Raw genomic sequence first — 17,757 nt, 5'->3', positions numbered from 1 at the left:
GCAGTAATGTGAGAATCTGCCTGGATCTCCTCGGTTTAATTAATAACTTTAGTTTTGCATTTTAAAGAACTCATCCACATGGATGAGCCATTATGTCGGAATAATGTCTGCATTGAGGCTGAAACCTGAGTGTTGCTGCAGACAGTTTGGTGAAGCAGAGTGAATCCTGGATGTGTGTGTGTGTGTGTGTGTGATCTGGGCAGATATTCCAGGTCATTTTCTATTTGTGGAAGTAGAACCAGCGCAGTCTGTCTAGACAGTCGGCCGACCCGCCGCCGTCCCGCTGATCCTGGTGGAAACTCCAAACATCCAGATTCAGGTTTTTGGTCTCCAGGCAGAAAGTCGCCTGTTTTACCAGAAACATGATGAAAGCAAATCGACTCAAAATGGAAACATTTTTACCAAAAACACAAAGAAAAATAAAGAGTTAAAAGATTCACAATGCAGAAGTCAGTCACAGTCAAAGAGAGTTTCACTTTTATTCTAAAATGATGGAAAAGTACAGATTGAGTTGAAGTTTTTGATTCATTTTATCATCATTTGTTCAAACAACAAAGGAGGAGCCAGGAACCGATTCACCAAGCAGCCAGGTTCTGATCCGGTCCTGGAAAATAAATAAGTTCCCAAAACACAAACCTGGAATCCCAACCATTTGTTTTTATGTCTTCTTCACTCAGTTACAACATCCACACTGAGGCTTGTGATCAACTTTTTAGTTGATCCCAAGTCGACTAATCACTGCATTTCTTTTGTCAGGCAGGTAAAAACTCAGAAAAAATATATAGAGTTTTTACCAATCTAATTATTGCAGGGAGAACGAACAATGTATTAATATTAATATTATTGTTTCTAGCGATCGTCCATATGAGAAATACATTTTTGATTTTAGGGAACATCATCTTCTGTTTAGATTCAAATAAATACTTTAAGATCTGCTGTTATTTCATCCTTTAATCAGTACTTGGTTAGAATTACAGTGTAAAACAACTGAAGAGGAGAGTTTCTGAGTTAAATCACTTCTCAGGTTTTGGTCAAACAGGAAGTGAAGGCAGGTGGTGAAGCAGTGATGCAGACATCAGATCTGAATTCATTAACTGATGAGAAAAGCTGCATCAGCGCCTGGTTGGCTGCGCTGCATCACTTTTCAGATGTGAAGTGACGTCAGGAATCGCGTTTTCAGCGATCAGAGACCAGAAAACGCTGCGTGGCTTTAAACCAGGTTTAGTTTTACTTTGGTCCTTCAGGCTGATGAGCAAAAACTGTTCATGAACACGAATGAAACATTCGATTCGTTCTGCAGAATGAGCTCAACATGATCTGATGCCAAAGTGGAAGTAAAACAGAAAAATGCAGAGTTCAGATACTGCAGGTTCACGTCTTTATGAGTTTAGGAATTTAGGACTGAATGTTTCAGCAAAACTTCATTTATTCTAAATTAATCACTTTCATTGTGTGAAATGGATAAAACTATTTCAGTCCAAAGTGTTCAGAGAGCATCTACTGCATATTTCAGTTTCTACCTTTTGATGTTTTCTTTACAAAATATCTTCAAATTAGCAAATATTCATGTTTTAATTTCCTGAAACAAAACAATCTGTTTTTCCTCGTCTTGATGCTGCAAATAGTGAATCTTTCTAGATAAGATATTTATTTTTTACAATATGTTCTTGCTAAAATTTAAGTGTCTGGTAGTAAATTGAATCTAAAGCCTCTCCCGGTGAGCATGCCGGGGCCATCCGGCCTCTGGCTGTGAGTCTGATTCCCTCTCAGCTGCTCTGGCACGTTGCTCCTGGTGCAGCAGAAGCCGTTAATTATAGCAGGCAGTTCCCAGCTTCGATAGCAGTGCCGCGGCGCTCCACGACATCCCAACTGTCAGCTTAATCACAGAGCAGGGCCACGACACCGGCCGCGCCGCGCCACCGCGCCGCCATCGCCGCCATCGCCTCGTCCCTCTCTGCTAAACATGACAGGACTCTGCAGCCGCGTGGCCCAACCTGCTCCAGCAGCTCTGAGGGGAGAAACAGGCAAACTACTGCAGATGGAGAGGAGCTGAAGCTGGTTAACCCGCCGTCACGCTCCTAATGCTAAACATGTCATTTAGTATTGTTGGGTGTTTGCTTGAATTTGATCTTTTGTTTGTTTTTGAACCTATCAAAGTTAATAAAACACGTCTGTGAAATGTCCATCTGTTTTTAATCTGGTTTTATTGGTGCTTTTCTTCCTCAACAAACACAAACTTGGTAGCTGATAAAGGAGAAGCGTTTGTGAAGCTACAATCAGCAGCACTAATCTGAGGCATTCAGCCTGTTAAACAGGGACATTCACCATGTTATTGATTTATATATATTAGTTTCAAGCAAAATATTTAATTGATTAAATATTTATCTCTAAACTAAATATTTAGTTAGCATGCTAAATATTTAGCTCCATACTAAATAGTTAGCTCCAAGCTAACTATTTAGCTTTACACTATTTATGATTTAACAGGCTGTATTTTAAATATTTAGCTAACATGTTAAATATTTAGTTCGAAGCAAAATATCCTCATACGTGCCTAACGCGTATTTACTGGCCGATAACCGGAAGTGGACTATCAAAATAAAAGCGACGTCTTCTGAAAAGTACCTTCTGCTTTCGAATCGCTTCCTGTCACCTCATCATCATTTCTTTTCTTTTTCTTCTTGCACAACAATTCAGCTTAAAGCATGAGCCGTTTTAAAGGCGACACGTTTACAGACAGAGCAACAGAGATGCACTGAAGGATTCAGTCTGGATAAGTAGAATATTTTCAACTTTTTTTAGCATTTGAAATTCAGAAAATTTGGATGTTTTTTCTATAAAAATTCTGATTTTTTTTGTGTTGCAGAAATTTACTCTTTTTATACATATATTTATACCAATGGCACTAATGCGCAGTCGTATGTCAGTGTTTGCTGTCGGAGGTACCAGATGATTTCCAAGTGAAGCTGTTTGTAGAAAGAAGAGACGTTTCAATCTGAAGGACCAAACGGGAAGCAGGAATTTCTGCTGCTGATTTGAAGGATCAAACTGGTGGAAGTGATGGAGGCGTACCGACACCGACCCTCCCTCCATCTGCTAACCGCGGCAGGTGTTGGAGTGGTTCTCCCAGCAGCAGCTGCTGCAGCATCAAGTGCTTCTCTAATGCTGCAGCTGCCACTTGAGCCTGAGATGCTGCTGGAGATGCAGAAGTGAGCTGAACGCCGGCAGACCTGGCTCTGCAGCGGACGGCTCTGAGCCTCATTAACGTCCCGTTTCTGTCCGCGTTCATGTGAGACGTGACGACTTCCTGTCCTGCAGAGGCTGGAAAAACCGCGGCTCATTAACCGAGTTCTCCTCCAAACACTCTCCCCGCCCAGCCCTCCTCAAAAACACACACAGATGGAGTCAGTCTCACTCTGACTGATCTGTGTTGATTGTTCAGGCGCTGTAAACACACGCTGGTGGATTTACGCTGCACACAGATGGGGAACTCAATATTTTAGGAATTTGTTGTGAGACTTTGTTGTTTCTTTCCCTGCATAAATACAGTAAGTGGAAAATTAATTCAGCTGAGTGGAAATGATATTTTCTCACTAAATGAAGCCATTCATCGCTCCTTCCTTCAATCTAACCTGAAGAAAACTTCTGCATTATTCAGTTTCAGTTCATTTATATTCACCCAAATCATAACAAAACCACTTCATATTGAGTCCAATCATTTAGATTGAATTACATGCAGTTCATTCCTGCGCAAGTTATTACACAATAATAGTCAATCATTATTGATGAATTATGCTGAAAAATATCTTTCTATGTGGCATTGAGTGTCTTCAGTCAGAGGTTTCTTCAGATTGGCAGGAATACAGACTGCTACAGGAGATCCAAAACATACTTTTTGGCAATTTGTGACCAAATGGTTTAATTGTTGTCTTGTCTGAACATAAATACCATCTTCAAAAGACTGAGGAGGATCCTTTCAGACTGAGGTCATGTTAAATCAGGGGAGTCCAAAGTATGGTTCTGGGTCCATTTGTGGCCCTTGGACTGATTTTGTGCGGCCTCCTAACTGCAGTCAAAGAATGATGCAAATTTGGCTCATCCAGCATAGGAGGTTGAAGAAGATGAAGACTTTTTATTTTTAACCAAGGCAAAATTATTACCAACATTATTTTCTTAGAATGGAAAATACTTTGTTTTTCACAAAGCCAGAGAGGAAAACCAAACGGAGAAACAGAGAAAGCCAATGAAAATACGCTGCAGAGCGATGAGATCCGAGTTTAACACCACTGAAGTGAAACACATAAATCTACATTTAGCTCACTTTGTTTTTACCTTCAGTTCTGATCAATATGTCGTTATTCATTCAGGCTCAGCTTTGTAACAGTCGGCAGTAGAGAGGCTCCTCAGGTCAATACCTCCACCGGCTGCGTTCATTTCAGCCCTTCCTCACGCTGAAAAAGAGCAAAAGTCACAAAAACATGAGACAAACTAGATGCTAATAAATATGGCAAAATGTTTTGTTATAGTTTACCATAATTAGCAGAATATCAGAGAAACTGTTATCCATTTCTTATCATGTGAAGGAAAAATGTATTTTTCTCAGAACAAAGCAGATAGACTGATGTTGATTAAAAATGTAATTATGAACTTACACTAATGGCAAGAAGGAATCAGAACATCAGACTTATCTTACAATTTGTTTTGATTTTGTTAGCTCCTGCTACTGATGCTAACTCCTGCTAACGGCATTAGCTCCTGCTTCTGGCGGTAGCTTTAGCGAGTAGCTCATAAGCCGATCACGTTAGTTTGTTTCTTTCTTGAGTTTAACAGCACATGAAAATTTTGAGGCAGTTTTCCTGAACCCAGACTTTCTGTAGTCAACCTCAACATCCTGGACAGTTTGTGTTTTGTTTATTAGCGTCAGTCGACTGTAGCTCGGCCCGCGTCATCGGCCCGGCATGCTCTGTGCAGGTGAAAAAATGGCGAGTTCTGTAAGTGAACAATATGATATCCATGTACATTTTTAAAGTAACTATGAGTTTTTATGTATCACTAACAACTTTTTAGGTTAATAAGAAAATTACAACATATTTTGGCCGATATGTACAACTATTAATGTATCCTTTAAAACCTCTAAAGTGAAATAGAAAGAGACAAAAATGAACAGAACAGAAAAAGATAACTTAGTAACTAATGGAAATAAACTGAAAATGGCTGTTTAACAACAGTTAAAAACTTAATGATCAGAGCTCAAACATTAGTAGATCCATCCATCCATCCATCTATCCATCCATCCGTCCATCCATCCATCTCTCAGCATGCTCTCCATCATCTTTTCATCCCTGCGTCTTACGGTCTCGCTCTGAGTTGATCAAGAGTGTCGACTTTGCAGCTTTTTGCTTTTCACACCAGTGGGAAAAACAGGAAATAAATATTTTAACTTTGCAGCAAACACAGCAGAGGACTTTCAGTATCTTAGCCTCCAAAATTAAACTCCGCTGAGACGGTTCTGCTCTCTTAAAACCAAACTTTTTCTCACAGGGACAGTTTCACAAGCAAGAGGACGTCTCCTGGTGCGTCCAACCCCTCAAGTATTTTTACAAGAAACTTATTCAGCACACTTCCTGTTCACGTCCACAGCTGTTGGTTATGCCCACTTAATGCTTTGTGTTGTTGGATAATTATATTGGATGTTTAAAGGGTTTCTTGAAACAAGCAGTAATGAAAATAACAGAAAAAATCCAAATGAGACAAGAGATTAGAGCAAATGCTGCCACATTGAACATTTGAGGAAGAAAAAGGAAGAAAACGTTTGGTTAAAAGAAAACACTCCCTCTTGCAAATCTACAGTTTTACATATCAGGTCCAGATTTTAGATTTGCTAACTTTAAACGTTTCCACATTGTCTTTATTTATCAGACAAAGAAGAAGCCAAAAAGCAAAAGGTGACAGAAAAAAACACCTCCCAGCTGGTTGCACAGGGTTTAAATGTGCAGTTTATTGATTTATTTGGCAGGAACAGCAACTAACATTCCTGTAAAATCACCAGAATTAGTCAGTTTTCTATTTTTCATTATAGTCCCTGGACAGATGGAACAAAATATCATACAATGACAAAACAAAGTTAAAATGAACTTAACTTACAGATTCTGTCTATAAACACAAAAAATTAATTAAACAATACAATTATTAAAAAAAACAAAGTCAAATAGTTATGGGTTTGAGTGTGACAGAGAGTCAGTGTGGTTCTCTTTCTCTCTGCTCTGAGCCGAAACATCTGAGCAACCTGTTCCCCTCCTCACCTGTGGGGGCGCTACACCAGAAACCACTGAAGGAAACGACACAAAAACCTCTGAAGAAGGCACTAAGTGCAACTTCTTTCTTCACCAAATGTAAAAAAATGTAGTGGCATCAAATTTTGTTGTAGAATTTCTGTTTTGTCTTTGGCTAGCACGTTTGTTTTGGTTGAATTTACCCAGAATGCCCTGCGCTGTTGTCCACTTCCTGCTTTTGGAGCGGTCTCCAGTCCGCTTGGCATTCATTCACATGTGCTTTCAAACCAAACCAGAGTTCACTTCAACAGAACCCAGACTGAGGTTTGGAGGACCAGAGTTAGTTTGGCAAATACCTCACCAAACAAACCGGACTTTCTAAACAAACGGACTGGAGTCGGATTAAAGTGGATTAAACGTGACTGGTGTGAATACACCCTGAGTGTCGTCAACTCCAAAGTGGGGAACCAGTGGGTTTAATTCCAGTTTTCTGTGATTCCCGGCGATGTTACAGACGATTAACACGACAGCTCAGAGCCAAACATGAACTATCAGCAGCCAGAGGGCCGGGGAGCTGAGAGCAGCAGATTACCGAGGAGGAGCGAGGAGGCAGGAGGAGAGGCTGGATAAAAAACAGAACGTATGGATGAGTCATCTCCCCAGCCAGGCAGGCAGCCTCTCAGATACCATGCCAGCACACTCGGCTGTTTGCTGCAGACTCAGATCGCTGCGTTACTGTAGATCGTGATCTCTCTGACATGCATCCGTCTGCAGAGAACGCTCCAACATAAAGCTGCAGAATGCTCAACACACCAGCCCACTTTCTGCTTCTTCTGCTTGGCTCAAGACTTCAGCTCTCATCTGGTAATGCATCATACAAGACAGGGATTAACTGGGGACATATTTCTGCTGCCCAAACAAGCAACCTGCTCAGCTGAGTCACAGCGGCGTGTCGTAATGATGGAAATTGGGAGCATGTTCTCATGGAAATAGATTTTTTCTTCTCTCTGAGCTCAGCATGCAACTTCAACTCTGAGATCATGGCTCTAAATTGGAAAAGGGATTAAATTCCCATTCCCGAATGGAAGTGACCTGAAGTTTAAGAACCTCAGGGGGTCGAATTCAAGAGTGGAAGTAGAGCTGAGATAGACGAGTCTGCAGTGATGTGAGCCGAGCGGCTTAACTACACATTTTTGGTTTGCTTAATATTTCTATAACTTACCAGGGGGAAAGAAAAGAAATTCTCTGTCCCAAAAAATGAGATATATAAGAATTCCAATTCTCATTTATACAACAGTGTATGAATTATTTAATTTCCCTTTGGAAATTGTTTCCTCTAAAACAATTGAGAGGCACTGTAGATCGAAAAAAGGGAAAAGTAAAAAATCTCAGGTTGTTTTTTTGTTGAAAAACCAGCGGAAATTCTTTGAATAATGACAAATTTGCTTAAAAGTATCAGAAATGTTCACGAAAAAGTCAGAAATGTCCAAAAGTTACAATTTTCTACTTTTCAAATTCAGATTTTTTTTTTAATCTCAAATTTCTGAGTTTTTTCTAGTAACCTTTCAACTGTTGAAACTCAGAAATGTCCTTACATTTCTAAAAAATATTTGAGATGAATCAATTTCTGAGTTTTTTGGTGCAAATTTACTCCTCTATCTACAATGGCGTTAATACGCTATCTTACATTTACTGCTATGAATCAGAATCGATTTTAAAATGTCCCAAAATCGATTTTATAAACAAACAAACAAACAAATACATAATTAAGTAAATCTGCTGGTTGTCGGTCTCCATTTTCTAACTCTAAGCGCGACGTTCTACTGTCGCCATGGAGACGGTAGAGGAACTTACGCATACGCGGGAAGCACCAGAACTATCAGGAAGCTAACTACACAAACGAAAGACAGATTCAACCGCCCTTCTTCGTCGAAGGCAAACATTTGGACTCATTTGGTTTTTCTCACCGAATTCCCGGGAAGACCGAGCTGGACATGAGCTTCACCGTGTGCAAGGTCCGCGACATGAAGATGGAGAACTTCGGGAACACCGGAGATACGTGGGGCCAAGCTAGCTACAGCTGAGCCGAGGTAGGCCACTCCTTCCGGTCCAGAGATGTGAGAGGCGTGTTGTGATTGGTCAGGCGTTTGTGGCGTGTTTTTTTTTCAGAAATGCGCTCAAACAGTAAAGTTGATAATCTACCTTAACTACTCCGCTTCAACTACCTGTTTTTTCTATCTGCAGGCGACATAATTACGCAGTAGGTATTATTTACATTTTCTATGATTCTTCACTAAATAACTCTGACTGTTAAATGGCACTTTTGGATGGAAATGCAACGGAGTCGTTTTCTCTCCGTTACCGCTTCGTAAAAGCAAAAACGTAGGACGTAGGGCGGAATAATCCAATAAGCGATCTAAGTCGCTGTGAATTGGTGCAACAGTGAACTGAAGTGTTGAATGTTTCTGGAGGTGGATCAGGTACCAAACAGAGAATAACATGAAGAAAATATTACTTTTCTATGAATAACCCCAAACATTACCTTTTTCACTGTGTACCTTTACAAACGGGACCCGCATTCCTCCGTCAGTCAGAAATGATCGGTCTAGTTCAGATTTTTCTCGTCTAAAACAAATTAATTTGTCAAAAGCCAAACAGCATAAACTTATTTTTATGTTTTAAACACCAACATGCAGGAAGCGTCCATCAGTTTCTGACCAACAGAATCAGAGCAGAAGTTTTACAGAACTGTTCAGTGACGTGAAGGAGGATGACGTCCTGCGTACTTCTAGTTTTTCTAGTCTGCCTGAAGACTTTGGAAAGTTTGAAATTGAAGCTCATAACTTTTGGGTCGATGTTAACATCAAGCATCAGAACCCATCTACCATTTTTACGAGTCTCCTCATGTGAACCCTGCTGCAGTAAAACTTTCCATTTTTCCTCCCTCTGCAGCCATATTTCCTTTTCTGTCATCTGCAGCAACATTTTCTCTTTATCTGCTCAGACTGCGGTGAAGGTCATTTGCCACCTCATTTGTCAGGAGTCTGCCTACGTTTCACACCTCACTACTTACAATTTCCCTCCTGCATAATGATTTGTTCTGTTATTTATGTTTGTTTGTTCAAACTGCGTCCGACTTGTGTGAGTAATAACTTTATCTTCTCCTCCGGCGATGTTTCTGGACCATTTCTCCGTCTGAAGATGAAGTCCTGAATGTAAAACAGAACCGTTCCTTTAAAGAACCAGAAACTTAATTAAAAAGATGATCAGATGCTTATATTTTCTACTTCGGCAGAATAATTCATCGCTTTATAACCAACCTGCTGCCAGGGCTGAGTAAGCTCTGCACTGGAGGCAACATGAAACCGTCACAGAATGTTAACTCTAAAGAAAATCATCACTTTGCTTAAAAAATAGTTGTATAGTAATGGTAATAATGGAAAAGTTCTGCTGAAGGAAAAGTTTTAACTGCAGCAAAGAGACTTTCTGTTGGGGATAATAAATGGTGTCATTCCCGCTGAACCCAATCTGCAGGACTCTACAGAGTTATATTAATGTTTGATTAATTCAGTGCATCAATTCTGGCATATTTTAACAAAGTTATTCACATATTTATAAATGGCACAGTTCCAAACTAAATATTTAATTCATAAACTGAACATTTATTTGGTAAATTATATATTTAGTAACTAAATATTTTGATCCAAATGAAGGATTTATTTTCCAAACTAAATGTTAAGTTTGGAACTAAATATTTATCTTCCTAACTAAATATATAATTTTATATTTTCTAAGCTTAATATTTTGCTTTTAAATTATTTCGTTTAAAATTCTGACATTTATAAATGTCAGAATAACACGATTGCAAAATAACTTTGAAAAATGAATCCCAGTATTTTTTTTCTTATATCAGGCTAAAAAAACGTAAAATGTTGCTGTTAATGTTTTACAGTGTAACTTTATAAATGACTCCATAGTTCCTGATTCTCATCTTTGTGGCTCTGATATCAGGAGTAAACAGATTTTTCGATGTGTTGTAATGTTTTTTAGCTCTAAAGTTAAAAGAAATGAATGTTGAAAACGTTTGAAGTCACGACTGACTGAAGCTGCGTGATTCACCTGAGCTCCATTTGCTTTAATGTTTCACTTTTTAGATCTCAACAAGCTTGTAAGTGTGTGTGTGTTTACCAAATGTTTCCGCCTTAGCTGCTCTGATCCTCCTGCAGTTTAAACAAAGTGTTGACCTGCTGGCCATCTGCCAGGACTAAATGCTCACTTAATGCTCAGCCACTGCTGTGGAGGCAAATAAAGGTTAATAATCACACAGAAAGGCTCCTCAGGAAGCGGCGAGCTGAACGCCGCCTCACCAGGCCTTCAGGTGGAGATGAATCACAGTGAATGGTGAGGAAAGCCTCTTCATTCCCTGCAGATTCAGAGCCGATCTGAGCGTCCTTGTTGGAACGGTGCGGTGGAAGGAAGCTGGATTTCATTCCAGTTTGGAGCGACGTTACAGCGGCTGGTCGGCTCACATCTGAGCTGCAACCGTTTGTCTTTTTACGTTTATAACTTATTCATATCGTCTGACTCCTCACTGCTTTTCAGGACACTTCTTCCAGCCTGAAGCATCATTTGGCAAAATGCTACAGCAATAAATTACATAAATAATATATGAAAAACATTAGAAAGAAACAATTTTGCACAGGTTGTCTTTAGAGAAAGATGAACCATAAAAACTTTTGAATTGAAGGTTTTTTTTCTTCCCACTTGGTGTAAAAATTGTTTCTTTCCACAGAATCAGTAGGCAGCATAACAATTTAATAGCTTTAAGCATCATAAGCAACTTATGATGGTAGTTTCATTTTTAAGAGGCGAGAGAAAAAACGAAACAAACGCCACATACGTGAAGTAAAAGTAATAAAAGATTATTCTCAGATAAATGGAAAATAAAGACACGTCAACATTTACAGCTTTGGAAACTCAGAAAATTGATTAATATTTGTGGTGCATGTTGAAGGAATGATGTTTATGGATAAAACATCTTTCCTTTCATCATTCCAAGCCTATTTGGTTCAGTTTTCACAGATATTTCTGTGGAACGTTACTCCAAATTGTTTCCGAATAATCCGTTTATTTGATTATTGATTATTTCATACATTATATGATAAAAACAGAAAGCAGTTTGAGAAGCTGAAATACCAACTGGTGTTTGCAAAGGAGCCAATCCAGGAGCTCCATTTATTTTCCTTTTTGCTGATTGGCTGAACCCCAAGATAAGGAAGGCCGGAGACGTTAGCTTCTGTGCTAATGCTAAGACGGCTTCCACAGTGCGTATCAATAAATATTAAGACATATTTGAAGTATTAAAATTAGTAGTGTCTGTGGGTTTTAGTTGTTAGTGGACGTTTAGTAACAATATCTGCTGTGGTCAGAGGACAGTAAAGCATATTAACGAACCTTAAAACAATTCAATTGGATGCTATATTAATAAACGGAGGAGTTTTTTCCACTTCAGATTCGAAGAACCTCCAAGGAAATAAAAAGTTTGGTTCAGTCGGTTTTCTCTGAGTCGTGACATTAAAACAGTAACGTGTCCAAGAAATATCCGTCCCAGACCTGGACGTCTTTAATTGGACGCTCTCACCTGCAGGTGGTTCATCAGTCACGTAATGAGTTAATTAGTGTCTGAGTCATTTCTGCCTCATAACGAGCGCCATGCGTTTTACTTGAAGAGCTCCGTGATGAATCACGGCTGATCCCAGAGCAGTTCTTTGTGTTGTTACTCACGCTCCGCGGCGCTGCTCCAGATGACTGCATCGGTACAGTGTGTTCCTCTACTGATTGGCCCAACGAGGCCCAGCTTCACTCACGGCCTCAGACTGGGCTGAACGAGGCACAGAACCAGTCTGCAGGGGTCCGGTTCTGAATGACCCATAGAACCGCTCTGCGCTCACCGGCAGGGGGTTTCATTCACTGGAGCCGACATCTGACCTGCTGATCGCTGAGCTCTGGTTTTAAGAAATATAAATATACTGGATGTCATAGTAGCAAAATTACTAAAATATAAAGTAACGAAATCAACTTCAATCAGTCGATCAGGTTTATTTATGTAGCACATTTCAGCAGTTCAAAGTGCTTTACATTATAAAAATACAAAGTCATAAAAAACACCACAGTAAAGCAGCAAACATTACATTTGATCAAATGCTGTCATTCCACATCCAAATGTTGGTCAGTGTTTCATTTATTATGGTTCAAACGGAGCTCTGACCAGGAGGGTTTTAGTCTGGATTTAAAGGAACTCAGTGTTTCAGCTGGTTTTCAGTTTTCTGGGAGTTTGTTCCAGATTTGTGGTGCATAGAAGCTGAAAGCTGCTTCTATGTGTTTGGTTCTGGTTCTGGATGCAGAGCAGACTGGAGACCAACTTTTCAATAATTACTAACCTCATTTAGCGTAAATGATTCCTCGTACCCTCTGGTTTTAGTTGGCCAGGAGTTTTTATCTCGGTGTTTTTATCTCGGTGTTTTTATCTCGGTGTTTTTAGCAGCAGGTTCCTCCACAGCTGGCTGCTGTGGCTCCTTGGGTCTTTTTATTCTCAGAAACTTTTCCATTTTCTGCTTTGATATTCAGCCAGTCAGCATGGCAAATAACATTTTTTTTTTTTTTTTTTAAGATAAGATAAGATTTATTGTCATTGTCATCAACAGATTACAACGAGATTGAGATTTGCTCAACTTGAGTTAAGATGCAGGTTATGTGTATATACGTAATATTCAAAGATAAAGAAATGAATAGTACAAAATGAGAAATAAATAGACATCAGAAGATGGTTGCAGCGCCTGGAGGTGTCGCAACAGAATTTACATTTTTAACAAAGTGGTGTCAAGAGCAGAAGTTCTTATGCCTTTGAATTTAGTGCCATGATTGCCATCGGGTAAAAACTGTTTTTTAGGCGATTTGTCCTGGTTTTTATTGCTCTGTATCTCTTGCCTGATGGCAGCAGCTGGAAGAGACCATGGCCAGGGTGTGAAGAGTCATTTAAAATGTCCAAAACTTTCTTGTGGAGCCTGGAAGTGTAAATCTGTTCCATAGTGGGGAGGGGGCAGCCTATGGTTCTCTCTGCTGCCCCAACAACCCTCTGGAGCGCCTTCTTGTCCGCGGATGTGCTGCTGCCGTACCAGACACACAGACCGTACGTGAGCACACTCTCTATGGAGCAGTGATAGACGGCCTGCAGCAGGTCTGAGGGGAGACGGTTCTTCTTGAGTATTCTCAGAAAGTACAGTCTCTGCTGTGCCTTCTTCAACAGCTCCTTGGTGTTGGTGCTCCAGGTTAGCTTGTCCTCCAACTCCATGCCCAGAAACCTGAACACTGGGACCCTCTCCACACAGGTCCCACTGATGGTGAGAGGCTGGATGTCCGTTTTGTTCTTCCTGAAGTCGATCACCAGCTCCTTTGTTTTGGAGGTGTTGAGGAGCAGGTTATTGACTTTGCACCACTCTGACAGCCGCTGCACCTCATCCCTGTACTCCAGCTCCCCCTTCCCGCCTGAGATGAGACCAACAACAGTCGTGTCATCTGTAAACTTTATGATCTTGTTGCTGAGGTGGTTGGAGACACAGTCATGAGTGTAGAGGGTGTAGAGAAGTGGGCTGAGCACGCAACCCTGTGGCGATCCGGTGTTCAGGCTCAGAGCAGTGGAGGTGTGGGGGCCCAGTCTGACCCTCTGGGAGCGACCTGTTAGGAAGTCCAGGATCCAACTGCAGGTGGCTGATGGGAGCCCAAGGTTTGCTAGCTTGGACACCAGACGTTGGGGAAGTACGGTATTAAATGCTGAGCTGAAGTTCACAAAGAGAATAAAGTCTCTTTAATTGTCAGTGTGGGAAAATTCAAAAGTATGAACCTAAAAGTGTTAAATTTCTGTATATTATTAGAGAAAATTTTGTGAAGTTGTCAGAAATAGTATTTCATTTTAAAAGATGTGCAACAGAATAGAAAGACTTAAAAAAATATTTTATTATTATGATGTAAAACAGATTAGATTTAAAAAGAATATAGTTAAAAATATATGATTCAAAAATTTATTAGATTAAATTTTTTATATTTTTATATATATATTTGTATTTTTTTCCACATCTTCCATCCAACTTTTTGAGGCCCTTACTTTGAAAATCACTAGCTTAATTGGCTTTAGCTTCTTGTTTCTGATTGGATGATTGATGGATGAGAGGAAATGGAGAATCAAATGGACGGAAGAGGAAACGGTCAGATGATGGAAATGAGGGAAAAAACCTCCAAATTACAGAGAAAGAAAACTGTTGATCTGGACGACTGAAAAAATAAAGATTGGCTCCTTGGAGTCACAACGGACCTGAGAGTCATAATTACATTAAGAACTGTGGAAACAACTTATTATAAGCAAGAAGCAGAGATCCCAGCAATTCAGGGCCCCAGCAGTTTAGGGCTTCAGCAGTTTGGGTCCCAGCGGTTCAGGGCCCCAGCGGCTCAGGGCCCCAGCAGTTCAGGGTCCCAACAGTTCAGGGTCCCAGCAGTTCAGGGTCCCAGCGGTTCGGGGCCCCAGTGGCTCAGGGCCCCAGTGGTTTGGGGCCCCAGCAGTTCAGGGCCCTGGTTCGTTAGGTCCCTCTGCTCTCCCTCCTGGGTAAAGCAGCCTCTGAGGCTGCGCCGCCATGCTTCGCTCATCTGTCATGTCGTCACTGAAACCCTGAATTACGGCCGGCTGGAATTGATGAGCTGTCACCTGTGACCCCGCCGGGCTTTCAGCAGGCTGACACGCCGAAATTAGCGGCGCACCGAACGGCAAACGGCTTCGTTTCTGAGGGAGCCGTGACATGTTCTAGAAGGAGGCGTCGCTCAGACTGATGCACTTCCAATAATGAATGCTGCTTTAATGTGACTGTGGCAAAATGAATGAGGGAGCTGATATATTTAGAGCAGCAGAGGAATTTAGGCGAACCCATTACTACAGATGGCTGTTGGCAGGAAAGACCTGCTGTAGCAGTCTGTACTACAGTGAGTCTGAAGAAGCCTCTGACTGAAGATGCTCTGTTTTCTCTAGACAGATTCATAATGATCAGGGTTGTCCATAAATTTCTTGATTTTATGAAGATGAAGATTTGCATCATCATCTCCAGAGGTTCCACAGTCGTCCCCACAACAGAACCAGAACAGAAGCAGAACCACAGCAGAACCAGCCTCTTTATCTTTATCTTGAGGGAACTGCGTCTCACATTCGGCATCGTAGACGTTACCTCACGTCTTCCTCTGAAGGTATTTTAATAAACTCATCTGAAAAAGCAACCAGAAATGGGTCCCAACAGAAAACTGACCCGACATTAAGCTCTAAATGTGAAACATTTCACACATGAAGGACAAACAGATTTATTCACCACATCATTTAAATGCTTTATTCATTAACATGAGGGTCATTTTCACTCCATTGCTAATGCTAATGTAGAAACCTTCCTTACTTACCTTTCTGTCGCCTTCTCTCCCTCGAACTGCCGCCGGTTCCTGCAGCGCCGCAGCGCACAGCAGCCTGGCAGCCAGACAGGAAGGAAGGAGCCTGGTGTTGGTTTTTCAAAATAAATTACATTTAAATTTATGGTTAATATAAATGTGCAAATATATATATCCTGTCATATAAAACAGCTCAAACCTGTAACCTTGATACATCAGGTTGTCTTGTTATTACAGGATATTATTGATTTATTACATATTAATTAACGTCTCATTGCAGACCTGGGCTGTGAATGTTTATTTATCCCTGTATTCTGTTTTTCCTCCTTTAATTTTGTACACTAATGCAGGTTTTTATTGAAACTCAGCTCTTGATCTTTCTGCTGAAAGCGTTCTCGTGGGTTTTCCCTCCCATCAGTCACACCGCCCACCGTCAGTGGGGGAGAGGAAATGTTGAAAAGCATCCGACTCTTTCTGGATTTCTGTAACTCTGTTCCCGGGAATCAGCAGAAGGAAGAGCTACAGTAGAGACAGGGCGGAGGAGCGGAGGTAAAAATAGACTGAATAGCAATGAGGCGGCTTTCCCTTCTGCCTGGAGCCGTGCGTGGGGAGGAACTGGAGGTTCAGGAGGGAGTCGTTTTAATCCGGCGAGCTCTGACCGCCTTCGCTCCGAGTCTCCTCCTGCTCCAGGAGAAGTGGAGCAGGAGGATGATGGAGCCTCGTTGGAGAACGTTTCACCTCCATTTTGGTGTCTTGATGAATGAATCGTCTTTAACCGGCTTCCCTGCGGCAGAGCGGGGAAAACAGATCTGTTGGGCATGATTGTAAAATCATCTCTGGGGAGTTTTTACGGGTGATTAGTTTACCGGTGGTGATAAACATGCGAGCGCCGCGATTAGACTCCGTCTTTATCACTCTGAGCTTTACTTACAGTTGGGATGATTTCAGCCAGCAGCAAAAAATTAAATGTCAAATGAGAAAGAGCAAAGATCAAAAAACGGTTGAGTGAAAACATGTTCACAAAAACTGATGTATGAACTGTAATCTGGGCCTGACCTTCTGCTGACTTTATACAGATAATAACCTTTTGTTTATGTAGCCTCTGTTCTTAAGTTCTGCTTGTTTGATGATATGTGGCACGTTTCAATCTGCAGGCACCTTTTTGTTTTCGGAGAAAAATAAAAAATAAGATCAAAGACCATGAAGTGCCTGACTGGAATGAGTTGGGAAACCCGGAAACATCCGGATTCAGACGGACTAAAGTTACAGTCAGGAAACAGATGCTGCTTATTAAGGAGAAGTAAGAAATACTCCATTTTCCATCATTTCCCTCCATTTATCAAGTGATTTCAAGGAAAAATTCAGATTATTGCCATCAGATTCCTAAGATCAGAAACTGAAAGGTTAAAGGTGGAAATGTACCCTGATATATTTCAGATCAAATAAACTTTAAAAATAACTCAAGTAAATACAAAAAGCAGTTTTTACATCACTGTTTCATTTATTAAGGGAAAAGGCTATTTAAAATATAAATCCCTCTCATTAAATCATAAATTCAATTTTATTAAACACGTTTTAGATTCAGTTTCACCCTTCACACCCAGACCTGCGTTTCCTCATTCCAAATCAGGAGATCCCTGCTGGCAGCGTGAAGTAGGCCAAACTTCAGATGTCTGCTCCTTCAGATACCCAGAAACTAAATCCACTGCCACCAGTTACCTAACGGTCAAAACAGAGCCAACCTCAGTGTCATTTGGTCACTTTAATATCGACTCCATGGGAAGAAGAAAGACTTTGTTTAAAGAAAAACCAGTAGGAGTTCAGAGGCGACACAGCAGCAGGAGAAAGTTCCTCTGATCGGTCAAAACGTTTTGACCTTCATACCAAACTCACCTGGTTCCTCCATCCTCTCTGGAAAACATGAAGGCTGAATAAAAGCTGCTACCGTCTGAAATACCGGAGTCTACAGAGGGTGGAGGTTGGGATGAGCTTTAAGGGGTAAAACAAGCAA

At 40.8% G+C, this 17,757-nt stretch overlaps 1 long non-coding RNA gene across 2 annotated transcripts; it reads right to left on the bottom strand.

The window, feature by feature from the left end:
* Nucleotides 1-454: 454 nt before the first annotated feature.
* LOC116721081 (uncharacterized) lies at nt 455-17,585 on the bottom strand. 2 transcript variants are annotated; one of them, XR_004339493.1, is made up of 4 exons: nt 15,762-17,585; nt 12,057-12,277; nt 4,333-4,451; nt 455-3,321 (listed from the first exon to the last, which is right to left on the bottom strand). It is a non-coding gene; the product is annotated as an uncharacterized LOC116721081 (long non-coding RNA). The 2 variants fall into 2 exon arrangements; XR_004339492.1 differs by lacking the exon at nt 455-3,321 and having other exon boundaries at nt 4,118-4,451.
* Nucleotides 17,586-17,757: the final 172 nt, after the last annotated feature.

Source organism: Xiphophorus hellerii, chromosome 6 (genome assembly GCF_003331165.1).
Source record: "Xiphophorus hellerii strain 12219 chromosome 6, Xiphophorus_hellerii-4.1, whole genome shotgun sequence".
Taxonomy (NCBI): domain Eukaryota; kingdom Metazoa; phylum Chordata; class Actinopteri; order Cyprinodontiformes; family Poeciliidae; genus Xiphophorus; species Xiphophorus hellerii.
This window is presented reverse-complemented; position numbering and strand designations above follow the sequence as displayed.